General features: G+C 41.9%; 2 protein-coding genes across 5 annotated transcripts in view; both read right to left on the bottom strand.

Moving 5' to 3' along the window:
* The window catches only part of LOC103108622 (protocadherin alpha-1-like), a 209,738-nt gene that overhangs the window by 78,121 nt on the left and 118,760 nt on the right, over positions 1-12,857 (bottom strand).
* The window catches only part of LOC103108553 (protocadherin alpha-C2), a 219,943-nt gene that overhangs the window by 127,968 nt on the left and 79,118 nt on the right, over positions 1-12,857 (bottom strand). The window lies entirely within an intron of this gene.

The following is a 12,857-nucleotide window of genomic DNA, read 5'->3' as shown; positions in this document are numbered from 1 at the left end:
AGCACCGCCCCGCGGGTCCCGGGAGCCCAGGCTGCGGGTGGGCGGGCAGGGCAGACGTTTCACCAGAGATTCCCGGACAACACCCTGCGGTCGCCCGCATCTTAACCTCCGCAACCTCTGCTGAAGGCTGTTGCTGGAGCTGAGCTCGACTGAGCTCTTTCCGCCAACTGTTTATAAAATCGGGAGACTCCCATCCAGACACCCCAGCTCCCACCGGGACACCGCCCAAGAACAGTGCACAACTCCCGAAGCAGCCGGAGGGCGGAGGCGGGGAGAGCCGCGCCCCACCCCCACTAGCGACACGCCTTCGAGGTTTAAGGAAGCCAGGAGCCACAAAGCAAGTACATTCACCTAAATTCCCAGCCCCACTGGGCTGCGGGGTAAAGCTCCACCTGCACTTTCTTATATCCAAAGAGCTGTCAGGATAACAATAGAGGCGACCACAGAGGACAAAGTGGGAAACAGTGTCCTTCAGCATCCTGGGGACTCTGCTTTTCAAGGCATCAAAGAGAACAGGCACTAAATTAGGGTTCAGTGTTGGGCTTTTCTTTCCTCTTCTTTTGCTCTCCCCACCCCCATCTCTCTTGGCGAGAAGTCAAACCCAAGACGTTGTACAAGAAAAGCATTGGGGGAGTCAGGCTGTAGCGAAGCAGGTTAAGCGCAGGTGGCGCAAAGCGCAAGGACTAGTGTAAGGATCCTGGTTCGAGCCCCCGGCTCCCCACCTGCAGGGGAGTCGCTTCACAGGCGGTGAAGCAGGTCTGCAGGTGTCTATCTTTCTCTCCTCCTCTCTGTCTTCCCCTCCTCTCTCCATTTCTCTCTGTCCTATCCAACAACAATGACATCAATGGTGACTACAACAATAAAACAGCAAGGGCAACAAAAGGGAATAAATAATAAAAAAAACTTTAAAAAATTAAAAATAAAAAAAAGAAAAGCATTGGTGTACATCCTGGGTTCTTTAGTTACTATATATAGTTTTTCAGGTAAGCAATTTCTCTTTCTCCAGGAGGCCATACTGAGAGTATTCTGGATGAGAGAGGAGGTGAGGTACTAGTTGACATAAAGCATCAGACACATGGAACAAATGAGCAAAAACCTGACAACTAATCTCAAAACCGGGGGTGAGGAGAAGTGAAAAGAAGGGAGATGAGAAAGAGGGAACTGAGGTACTCCCCAGAGTGGACCAGGAAATGGCTCTGTAGTTAACTCTTTTGCAATATTTAGAGGAGGGGAAAAAAAAAAACTAGAGGCAGGGCAAAAATAGGTTAAATGCTCATTCGTCCTCCAACATTTTTAAATTTTTATTTATTTGTTTGTTTATTTTTGAGATAGATGCACAGAGAGAAAGACACAGAAACACTACAGCTCTGCTCAGCTCTGGCTTATGGTGGTGTGGGAGATTGAACCTGGGACTTCGGAGCCTCAAGCATGAGAGTCTCTTTGAATAACGATTATTCTATCTACCCTGCTCCCTCCAACATTTTTTAAAGTTGATCCTCACAGAAAGCAGGATAGTGATCATCTCTAAAAAAACATTTCTAAGCTACAAAATCCACTTAGAACCCCACAATCAATGGTTTGTATCCTGAAAGGGAGGAGAGCTGAAAAACAGAATGACTATTAAACATGAAGGTGTTGTTTAAGCACTGCTCAATTCTGGTTTATGTTGGTGCCAAGGATTGAGCCCAGGAAAGCCTGTTATATAAACTGTTGTGCATCACCCTAGCAGACTAGAAGCTATTTATTCAAATCATTAACACATGTGCAGGCTTCAAGGCCCTAAAAATAAAACTCTGAAAAACAAAAACTGAATTAGAACAAGAATTAAAGCTTTCAGGGGGTGCTGAGTGATGGTACACCCAGTAGAGTGCACATATTACCATGTGCAAACACCCAGGTTCAAACCCTGGTCCCCCTGGAGAAGCTTCAGGAATAGTGAAGCAGTGTTGCTTCTCCTCCTTCCCTCTCAATTTCTATCTCTATCAAATGAAAATTAAGAAGAGAAGGTGAAAATGACTGCTAGGAGCATTCACCATGTAGTCATGGGGCCCAGCAATAAAAGAAAGTTTTTAGGGATGGCCTGCCTCTCTCTCTCCCCTTCCTCTCCCTCTCTCTCTCTCTCTCTCTCTCTCTCTCTCTCTCTCTCTCCCTCTCTCTTACTCTCACTCTCACTCTCACTCTCACTCTCACTCTCACTCTCACTCTCACTCACACATATATCCATCCCTGAAAGCTTTAATTCACACATGCATCTACACCCGCCAGGATTATCACTGGGGCTCAGTGGCTACATGACTTCACCATTCTTGGTAGCCATTTTTCTTTCTTATTTTACTTTTAGTTTTCTGATAGAGTAAGAGATCTATACTGCTACACTTGCTCCCACCACCACCACCAAGTTGATAACTTGGATCTGAACTCCAGTCTTCAAAAATGGCAATGAGTGCACACTACTGGATGAGTCATCACCCAGTCCTAAGGGCATTATATTTTCATGACAACAAACTGCCTGAAAGTCCTGATAATTACTGAATCTGAGTATTGGGTATACAGGAGTTCAGTACTATTCATCTCACCCTTAGTATACACTTGGGTCTTTCTTTCTTTCTTTCTTTCTTTCTTTCTTTCTTTCTTTCTTCTTCTTTTTTAAATATTTATTTATTCATTTTCCCTTTTGTTGCCCTTTTTGTTTTTATTGTTGTAGTTATTGATGTTGTTGTTGGATAGAACAGAGAGAAATGGAGAAAGGAAAGGAAGACAGAGAGGGGGAGAGAAAGATAGACACCTGCAGACTTGCTTCACCGCTTGTGAAGCAACCCCCCTGCAGGTGGGGAGCCGGGGCTTGAACTTCTTTCTTTTAATTTTTATTGCCAGGGTTATTGCTGGGGCTCAGTGCCTACACTATGAATCCACCGCTCCCAATGGCCATTTTTTTTCCTTTTCCCACCCCCCTTCATTCTGTTTTTATTGGATAGGCAGAGAGAAATTGAGAGAGGAGGGGGTATAGAGAGGGAGAGGAAGAGACACATGCAGTATTGTTTCACCACTTATGAAGCAGTTTCCATGCAGGTTGGGGGGGGGACTCTAACTGTGTCTTTGCACATGGTAATGTGTATGCTTAACCAGGTGTGCCACTGCCTGGCCCCCTGCTTGGATATATCTTCCAGAGTTATGGCTGGAGCTTGGAGCTTGCACTATGAACCCACTGCTCCTGGAGGCCACTTTCTTTCCATTTGGTTGTTGTTGTTGTTGTTGTTGCTGTTGGATAGTGTTCAGTTTTGTTTCTGACTGTACCCATTGTAAACTAAGATCAACTGAGGCCAACACAGGAAATAGAGGAAGATGAAGTATTTATTCACACAAGCACATAGAATAGCCATTATAACAACTTACACATGTAAAGACACAGGAACTGACACACACAAGGAGAGCTGAGGGGTTCCCCCCTACCAAGCCAGAGTGCCAAAAGTGGCCCGACTGGGAGAGAGAGACAGAGAATCTTCAAACTCATGTCTCTTTATAATGGTCAGTAACAGGATGGTCACTCTTATCCCAAGGGGCAGAGGAGCAAATGGGCATTTTTGTTTGTTTGTTTTGTGAGTTCTGTAATCTCACTCTTTGTAAACAGTTGTCCTTAGGGCCTTCAGCAGGAGGAAGAGTCTCTTAACATCTGAAGAGCCAGCTGGCCTTGGGTACTCAGCAAGAGGGAGTTTCCCAATTATCAAAGGAGCCAGGTGGCCTCTGTCTGGCCACCTGACAAAATGAAGAACCTTTAAAATGAGAGAGCTCTGAGAAAAGCCTTTGGTAAACTCACTTTCTCACAAATAGGACAGAGAGAAATCCAGAGAGGAGGGAAATACAGAGAAAGGGTGAGAAAGACACCTACAGACTTGCTTCACTGCTTGTGAAGTGACCCTCCTGCAGGTGGGAAGCCAGGGGCTTAACTGGGATCCTTGCACTGGTCCTTGCACTACGTGCCATGGGTGCTTAACCAGGTGTGCCACTGCCTGGCCCCACACTCCAACAAATTTTAAATTGCTGATTTTAATAAAGAGAAAGGAGGTTCAGCATTCTGTACTTACATCTAAAAGTGGGATTGGTAACTTGATTGTGCTACTAAATCACCTATCAGAAACATCACAAATCCATGCACTAATCTCAACCAGGGGAAAACAGCAAGGACAGCACAGCAACATAAGACACTGCAAATAGTAAATGCTCTGGGCTATTTTTTGGTTCAGAATTAAGGAGCCAAAAGATCACTTACACCAAATCTTAGATAAAATTAAAGCAGGTAATGTGTCAGCCACTATATTGGAGTCATAACCATCACTGAGGGTATGGAATAACCCAAAAAAATTAAACATATTTTTCACCAAGATTCAGAAACAAAATTAACTATCTACTTCAGTGCCAAGCTATTTGGGGGTGAAAGTTTATAGTTTTTACATTTCCATTAGCAGTACATAAGATACACCTGGAGAAGTGTACTTGCCTTTAGAAAAGCCCTGGACTTTTAAACCATAGTGCATGTGGGATAGAAAGTGGTGAGAAGGAAAGAGTGCTGATTTCTGCTTGGGATCTATTGCCACGACTATTATCATAAGGTTCTCCCTTCAAGCTTTGCATTAAGCTGTAAATTTAAAAGATTTATAGCCAAGGTACTGGGGATAGTGTCTCACCCAGTAGAGCATGCATGTTACAGTGCACAAGGACTCAGGTTCTCTTAACCCTACCCACTGGAGGGAAGATTCACAGATGATGAAAGAATGCTATTGGTATCTTTCCTCCTCTCCGTCTCCCCCACTTCCCACTTTCCCTCTCTATCTTCCCATACATCTCAATTTCTATCTCCATTCAAAATAATTTTAAAAGATTTATAGCCCTGAAGTATGAACTTTAATTAGAGAGCTTAAAGTCAACCAATAAAATTGTAAATATGATACTCACCTAAGAGATTGTTAGAAAAAGGATATTGTTGGGGGCCGGGCAGTAGAGTAGTGGGTTAAATGCACAAGGCACAAAGCTCAAGGACTGGCTCGAAGATCCCAGTTCCAGCAGTAAAGCAGGTCTGCAGGTGTCTATCCTTCTCTCCCCCTCTCTGTCTTCCACTCTTCTCTTGATTTCTGTCTTGTCCAACAACAGAAATAACAACAATAACAATAATGACAACAACAAGGTCAATAAAAATGGGGGGAAAATGGCCTCTGGGAGCAGTGGAATTGTAGCACAGGCACTGAGCCCCAGCGATAACCCTGGAGGTGGGAAAAAAAAGAAAAGAAGAGAAGAGAAGAGGAAAAGAAATAAAAGAAAAGAAGATGATATTGTACTTTAAACAAGGTTTTTTAGTGTTTAGAACTATTCTCTGGGGATATGCTATGTACATATGAAAACTAAATTAAAATACAGGATATCACAATCAGATTAAGTACATTTTCATCCTATAAAATAGCTTAACAAAGTGTCCAAACCAGATCTAACAAGAGTGAGAGCTCATTCTCTCCTCCTATCTCTCCCTCTTCTCTCAATCTTTCTCTGTTCTATCCAATAAAAGGGGAAAAATGGTCTCCAGGAGAAGTGGATTTGTAGTGCAGGCACTGAACCTCAGCGATAACCCTGGAAGATAAATAAATAAATAAATAAATAAGAGAGATCCCTGTGAAACATGCTGTGAGGTATATCCACTCTTTCTTTAAAGACCTATTGTATGAAGTAATATATAGATACATATTGTTGAGTCCATGACATATAGAAATGTAGTAGTGGGGCTAGGCACACTCAGTGGAGCACACGTTACTAAGCACAAAGACAGGGGTTCAAGGCCCCAGTTCTAACCTGCAGGGGGGTGGGAGCTTCACAAGTGATGGAGCAGTGCTCAGATGTCTCTCTCCTTCTTTATTTCCCCTTCTCTATTTATTTCTCCCTTTCTGTACCCCCCCTCCCCCGCTTCCTCCAGGGTTATTGCTGGGGCTCGGTGCTTGCACTATGAATCAACTGCTTCTGGAAGCCATTTCCCCCCCCCTTTTTTTTATAGGCTAAGACAGAGAGAAATTGAGAAGGGAAGGGAAGGTAGAAGGGGGAGAGAAAGACAGGCACCTGCAGACCTGCTGCACCACCTGTAAAGTGACCTTCTTCAGGTGGAGAGCTAGAGGCTTGAACTGGGATCCTTAAGCAAATCCTTGTATGAGTCCTTGCAATTAGTACTATGTGTGTTTAACCTAATGTGCCACCACTCACCCCCAATTTCTCCATTTCTCTATCCAATAAAGAAAATATTTAAAAAATATATTGAAAATAAATGTAATAGCTCTGCCAATTATATAGTATGTATAAAAGATATAGATAGGAAAACAGCTGTACTAAATAAAGCAGATGACATCAGAGGGCTATTTAAATCCACAGGAACAGCCCACCTGCACATTAGCTGTTGGGCTCAGGCAAAAATTAGTAAAGTCATGGGTCCCTTGGAATATACTTAAAAATAGAATCCTAGCTCCTTCCAACATGAAGACCCCAAATTTCATCTGCTATACTTTTACCTTCAAGTTTCTGATTATTAAACAAATTGTTCTGTTTTCTATCTTTTTTTTTTTTGCCTCCAGGGTTATTGATGGGGCTCAGTGCTGGGCACTATGAATCCACTGCTCCTGGAGGCTACTTTTTCCCTTTTTGTTGCCCTTGTTATCATTGTAATTGCTGTTGTTGTTGTTGGACAGGACAGAGAGAAATCGAGGAAGGATGGGAAGACAGAGGGGAGGAAATATAGACACCTGCAGACCTACTTCACCACTTGTGAAGCAACCCCCCTGCAGGTGGGGAGCCGAATGCTCCAACCCGGATCCTTATGCTGGTCCTTGCGCCTCAAGCCATGTGCGCTTAACCCACTGCGATACCACCCGACCCCGTTTTATATCTTAATGCTTTTCTGCCACTAAATTGTAGATGCTTCCATGATGCCAGCCTGACTTCCCTGGACAGACAACCAAATCAATGTGTCTTTGAACTCCACCTTCCCAGAGCCCTACCCCACTAGGGAAAGATAGAAACAGGCTGGGGATATGGGGCCACCTTGTCCAGCACCCATGTCCAGTGGAGAAGCAATTACAGAACTCAGACCTCCCACCTTCTATACCCCATAAAGATCTTTGGTCCATACTCTCAGAGGGATAAAGAATAGGTAAACTTCCAATGGAAGGGAGGGGATATAGAACTCTGGTGGTGGGAATTGTATGGAATTGTACCCTCTTATACCACAATCTTGTCAATCATTATTAAATCACTAATAAAAAGTTATTAAAATAAATAATAAATCAATAGGAACAAATGAGCAGAACATTTTTCAATAATCTTAAAAGTTATAAAACTAGATAAATTAATCAGTATAAAAGTATTTTTCTGATTTCATAATATATGGAGATGTTTGTTGGTTTCCTGCAGCTGCTATGAAAAAAATTCCCACAAACTAAGGGACTTAAGACAGTTTTTCCCAGCTTTGAAGGAAAAAAATCCAAACTAAAGGTGTTGATAGGACTGGACTCCTGAAGGCTCCTACAAAACCTAAATGGACTGGGAGTCGGGCAGTAGCGAAGTGGGTTAAGCACATGTGGCACAAAGCTCAAGGACCAGCTTAAGGATCCCGGTTTGAGCCCTGGCTCCCCACCTGGCAGGAGAGTCACTTCACAGGCAGTGAAACAGGTTTGCAGGTGTCTCTCTGTCTCTCTTCCTCTATCTCCCCCTTCTCTCTCAATTTCTCCCTGTCTCTATCCAGTAACAAATTTTTAAAAATTAAAAAAAAAACCTAAATGGACCAATCACAAAGAAATCAAAACAGTTATTAAGAATATTCCCAACAACAAAAGCCAAGGACCAAATGACTTTACAAATGAATTCTATAAAACCTTCAAGAAACAGTTAATACCTATACTTTTAAAGCTCTTCCAAAAGATCAAAGAAACAGGAACACTCCCTTCAACATTCTATGAAGCCAACATCATCCTGATACCAAAAGCAGATAGGGACACAACAAAAAAGAAAAACTACAGACCAATTTCTCTGATGAACATAGATGCTAAAATATTGAACAAGATCTTAGCCAACCGGATACAACAGTATATCAAAAAAATTGTCCATCACGACCAAGTGGGATTTATCCCAGGAATGCAAGGCTGGTTCAATACACATAAGTCAATCAAATCAATGACATTTACCACATCAATAAAAGCAAAACCAAAAACCACATGATTATCTCAATACATGCAGAGAAAGCCTTTGACAAAATCCAACACCTATTCATACTCAACACTACAAAAAATGGGAATAGATGGAAAATTCCTCAAGATAGTGGAGTCCATATACAGCATACCTACAGTTAACATCATACTCAATGGACAGAAGTTGAAAGCAACCCCCTCAGATAGGGGACTAGACAGGGCTGTCCATTATCACCATTACTCTTCAACATAGTACTGGAAGTTCTCGCCATAGCAATCAGGCAAGAGAAAGAAATCAAAGGAATACAGATTGGAAGGGAAAAATTCAAACCTCACTATTTGCAGATAATATGCTAGTATACATAGAAAAACCTAAAGAATCCAGCAGAAAGCTACTGGAAATCATTAGGCAATATAGCAAGGTGTCAAGCTACAAAATCAATGTACAAAAATCAGTGGTATTTCTTTATGCAAACACTAAGTCTGAATAAGAGGATATCCAGAAATCACTCCCATTCACTGTTGCAGCAAAATCAATAAAATACCTAGGAATAAACCTGACCAAAGAAGTGAAAGAACAGTATACTGAAAACTATGAGTCACTACTCAAAGAAATAGAAAATGGTACCAAAATGGAAAGATATCCCATGCTCATGGATTGGAAGAATTAATAACACCAAGATGAATATTCTGCCCAGGGCCATATATAAATTTAATGTGATACCCATCAAAGTTCCACCAAGCTTCTTTAAGGGAATAGAACAAAAATTACAGTCATTTATCTGGAACCAGAAAACACCAAGAGTCACCAAAACGATCTTGAGGAAAAGAAACAGAAATGGAGGTATCACACTCCTAGATCTCAAACTGTACTACAAGGCCATCATAATCAAAACAGCCTAGTACTGGACCAAAAATAGGCACACAGACCAGTGGAACAGAATTAAAAGCCCAGAACTAAACCCCCACACCTATGAACATCTAATATTTGATAAAGGAGCCCAAATTATTAAATGGAGGAAGGAGGCTCTCTTCAATAAATGGTGCTGGGAAAACTGGGTTGAAACATGTAGAATGAAATTGAACCATTTTATCTCACCAGAAACAAAAGCCAACTCCAAATGGATCAAAGACCTGGATGTTAGACCAGAAACTATCAAGTACTTATAGGGAGTATTCTATTCCTAGTCCACTCTTAAGAGACTTTTTGTTGCCGGGTGGTAGCACAGCGGGTTAAGCACATGTGGCGCAGAGTGCAAGGACCAGTCTAAGGATCCCGGTTTGAGCCCCTGGCTCCCCACCTGCAGGGGAGCTGCTTCACAGGTGGTGAAGCAGGTCTGCAGGTGTCTTTCTCTCCCCCTCTCTGTCTTCCCTTCCTCTCTCCATTTCTCTCTGTCCTAACAGCGACAACAACAATAACTACAACAACAATGAAAAACAACAAGGGCAACAAAAGGGAAAATAAATAAATATTAAAAAGTATTTAAAAATAAAGAGACTTTTTGTTTATTGTCTCTAAGTTTATCACTGGAGTTTGGTGACTGCACATTGAATAATCCAGTGGTCCTGAAAGCCATGTTTACTTTTTTTTCTTTCTCCTCTTTTGTTGGTATGCTTCCAAGACCCCTTCTGTTTCATTGGTTTAATCCCCCCTGCTTAACACTGTATTCTATTTATATAACCACTGTTAACTAAGCACTACCCTGCCTGCAGGGCAGTGGTTTAATCCCCACTGGTTCATGATGTCTTTTTGCTCCGCCCCCTCTCGTAGTACACCCTGATTTGCACCAGTCACTTTTTGCTCCACTCTCTCTAGGTCACATCCTGTTTCCCCCTACTTGGCAAATATATATATATACACAGGATTGGGATTATATATAGCTTAGCTTGGCTTAGATTGTGCTATGTTCTGCATGAATAAAGAGATACTGCGTACAGCTCAGCCATGAGTCCCTGGTTGTCTATCTCCTGCCCGCGAAGCTAGCCCAGCACTCTTTCTATTTTATTTGTTGGGACAGAGAATTGAGAGAAGAGGGGGGAAATAGAGAAGAAAGACAAATGCCTGCAGACCTGCTTCACTGCTTGCAAAACTTCCTCCTGCAGGTGGGGAGTGGGGGTTCAAACCTGGATTGTTTCACATGGTGCTATGTGCCTCACCACCTGGCCCCCTCTTGGTGACTATTTGTGTTCCTCCACTTTTTGCCATTATCTTTACATGGCCTTCTTCTCTATATCTATGTTTTCTCCCTCCCTTTCTCTCTTCCCCCGGCACCACCCCCCACCCAGGGTTATCACGGAGGCTCTGCATCTACACGAATTCTCTGTTTGTGGTGAATTCTATTCCAGATAGAGACAGGGAGATAAAAAGAAAAACAGGGAGAGAGGGAGAGACACCACAGCACTACAGCACTGCTAGTGAACATTCTCATGTTTGCAGGTGGGGAGCAGGGGCTCGAACATGGATCCTTGTGCAGGTCCTTGTGTATAATGATATGGGTGTCTAACTCGATGCACCCCTACCTGGGCCTCTGTATAATTTATTTTCAACTTTAAAAAGACTTTTTTATTTTATTGTAACACTGTTTTAGTGCTGTGAACTTCTTTAGCTTTTGACTCTATGGAAAACACTTAACTCTCCCTCAATTATGAGTGGTAATATTGCTGGGTACAGTATTCTTTGTTGGAGGATTTTTTCTTTCATTTCTTTGAATATATCATTTCATTCCTTTTTGACCTGCAAAGTTTCTGATATGCAAGTCATATTATAAGTTCTATAAGCATCTTTATGGCCATTGCTTTGTATTATCCAGCTGTTAAGTTGCTAATATCTATCTGTTCCTTTAAAATCTTTTTCTGAGTTTTTATCTTGTTTACTTGGAAAATATTCATATTTCATTTTCCAATTTTGTGTTTATTTCTATATAATTTTTGTGTATATTTCTGTATAGATGAAACAGTTGCCTCTTTCAGTCTTGAAAAGGTGCTCTTGAATAACTATTAAACTTTATTGTCCAGATTTTCCTTACCTTGTAGTTGTCCCATAAACCTTTGTGGTTGTGTAAATAGCCTGGTTTTTTCATGATAGGTCCTCCTTGTTGCCAAAGCCTGCTACTATTCTAATGGAACAGGTTTATCTTTGTAAAATCTAGTTCCAGACAGACTAGAGTCCAAACCCTCAGTCAACAGCTTTTAAAGTCTATCAATGCATGACCTTGTAGGAGCACAGATAGAAATAAGTCTGACTTCAAGATCTGTCAATATGGGGACAGGTGCAAGAACTGAAGCTCTTAATGAATTCATAATCTTCTTTCTGGGAGTTGCAGGTGATCTGTAATGAGGCCCAGCATTAAATCACGCAAGACCAGAGTGGTTATTGTTAAGAGTCCTGCCATGGCTAGCAGTGTCTTAGACTGTGTAGGTGGTCACAGCTAGACTGGGTCAGCATAGTCAGCATGGTGATGCCTGCTCTAGAAAGACAGTGGGGGTTACACCAACAAAGCTTGAACATGCCTCTTTTCCTGGAGAATGTTCCCAAGAGATCCTTGATCCCTAGTAGAGGCTTTATGATTAACCATATGTCTCCTTCATATATGACTTAAGTGTTTTTCAAGTTGCTGCTTTTGTGCCGGGTTCTGGAGTGAGTGAATGTGTACATTTGCACTTGAAGAGAAAACTCTCGTCTTAGGTCTTCATCACCTCTTGGGCCCCCTGGTTGTAAACCACATCATTTTTTTTCCTCCAGGGTATTCACTGGGGCTTGGTGCCAACACTATGGATATCCACTGCTCCTGTAAGCCATTTTTTTCCCATTTTAGTGCATAGGACAGAGAAAAACTGAGAGAGGAGGGGGAGGTAGAGAGAGAAAGATAAAACACCTGCATCCCTGATTCTCCATCTATTTTCAAAGCTAGGTATTTGAGGCACCTGTCTCTCTAGGGGCAGATCCCAAGGGTTAGGATGCCTGTGGTGGGCTAGGAACCCCTCACTTCTCAGAGAGATGCTCATTATTTGTGAGGTAGTTCCCAAGTGCAGGTTGCTGTTTGGGATGTGAGGTTTCTTTGGGAGACTCTTTCTCCTTATCTCCTACCCATTTTGGTGTGGAACATTTCTCCCTTCTTGTGGAACTGTTCAGCTCATTTGAAGATCTTTCTCAGACATAACTATTCTGTATAATTGTGTATTTGCTGTGGCTGTGGAAGGAGGTCAGCCCAGGGTCTTCCTTACAGTACCATCTTGAACTGGATCCCTATTTGCTTTCTGTTTTGTTTCTGTGCTCTTCTCTTATTGACTTGTTTTTATTAAGTAAATATTTTAAATGTGTTATTTCTTAGTGGTTCCTTTAGACTTCATGATATACATTTGAATTTTCTTGCATTTCCTTAAGATTTGTGTTAACTTAATTCCACTGAGTAATAAAACTCTTACTCCTGTTATAGCTCCATTTATTTTCTTTGCTTTATTATGATTTTACTATTACATATTATAGTGGGTTGAGTTGTGATACCTAAAAAGACATGTCTGCATTCTAGCTTCTAGAACTTCTGAATATGATTTGCAGTGCTGCAGGTGTCTCTCTTTCTCTCCCCTCTCCTCTCAATTTCTCTGTTTCTATAAAAAAAGAAAGTATGACAGCCAGGAATAGTGGAT

Source organism: Erinaceus europaeus, chromosome 2 (genome assembly GCF_950295315.1).
Source record: "Erinaceus europaeus chromosome 2, mEriEur2.1, whole genome shotgun sequence".
Classification (NCBI taxonomy): domain Eukaryota; kingdom Metazoa; phylum Chordata; class Mammalia; order Eulipotyphla; family Erinaceidae; genus Erinaceus; species Erinaceus europaeus.
Note: the sequence above shows the minus strand (reverse complement) of the source record. Positions and strands in the feature narration are given on the sequence as shown.